At 32.9% G+C, this 1205-nt stretch overlaps 1 protein-coding gene across 1 annotated transcript in view; it reads right to left on the bottom strand.

Annotated features, from left to right (window-relative positions):
• SHPRH (SNF2 histone linker PHD RING helicase, E3 ubiquitin protein ligase) overlaps nucleotides 1-1205 on the bottom strand; it is a 175929-nt gene that overhangs the window by 113051 nt on the left and 61673 nt on the right. The gene's annotated exons all lie outside the window — the stretch shown is intronic.

Raw genomic sequence — 1205 nt, 5'->3', positions numbered from 1 at the left:
TAATTTCTCTCTAATTTTAGTAGAGGCGGGGGTCTCGCTCTTGCTCAGGCTGGTCTCCAACTCCTGAGCTCAAACAATCCGCCGGCCTTGGCCTCCCAGAGTGATAGGATTACAGACGTGAGCCACTGTGCCCCGGCCTAATAATCTTCTTCTTATTGAAATTAAAGGGTGCCAGTTAGTAGGCATGTTTGAAATTAATTTAGGGTAATTACAGGAATTTGTAAACAAATATTCAAGACACTGTGACCAACCTACACATAATTAATAGAAAAATAATGTATTGTTCTTGATAGCTATTGTTGCTCTTGGTATTAGGCCAAAATAGTTTCCAATTAAAAAGTACATTACGAAAACTTACGGATCTTCTTTCCATTTCTGGCCACACATACCACAATTTGTCTGAGATGCATGCTGTTTTCTATTGTTCATAATTTGCAGCTCATTCAAATAAAACAATTCCAAGAGAATCAATTAAACTTAGGCTGGCAAACTATGGCCTATCTGACCCTCTGCATTTTTGTCAGGTCCATCAGCTACAGAATGATTTTTACTAGTCAAAAAAAATTAAAAATAATATTTTGTGATGTGAAAATTAAATTACATTAAATTTTAGGGTCCATGAATAAAATTTTATTAGAACCCAATTCTGCTCAATTGTTTTTGTACTGTCTGTGGCTGCTTCTGCACTACAATAGCAGAGCTGAGTAACTGTGTAGAGATCCTATGGTTTGCAATGCCTAAAACATTTACTATCTGGATCTTTACAGAAGAAGTTTGATGACAACTCAATGAATGGAGAGCTGAAACATTTTTAGTGGCTTAAATAATAGAATCTACTTTATTTGCTGTTTGGGTAAAAAGTCAAAACTGGTAAATCATAAATACAATTAAAATAAAAATCTAACAATGGTGAAATCATGAAACATATAAAAAAGGTGTAGAGATCTTCCAGTTTCTATTTGCTGATAAAGTTTTTTCTCTTGAGCATAACATACACTTTCTTTTATTAACATTTCAAACTAGTTTTATTAAGATCATGTATTTAGGACTGTGTTCATAGCTATAATGAACTTTCTCTCTATATAAACACCTTTGCAAATTCTAAGGTTAGTTCTCTTTTTTCCTGTGAAAGTGGATATATATATTTTAATTGAAGTAAAATACACATAAAATTTACCATTTCAACCATTTTTAACTGTGTAGTT

The sequence above is a fragment of the Propithecus coquereli genome, unplaced genomic scaffold (assembly GCF_000956105.1).
Source record: "Propithecus coquereli isolate 6110/MARCELLA unplaced genomic scaffold, Pcoq_1.0 Scaffold48, whole genome shotgun sequence".
In the NCBI taxonomy this organism is placed as follows: Eukaryota; Metazoa; Chordata; class Mammalia; order Primates; family Indriidae; genus Propithecus; species Propithecus coquereli.
The sequence above is the reverse complement of the archived record's forward strand: the minus strand, read 5'-3'. Positions and strand labels throughout refer to the sequence as shown.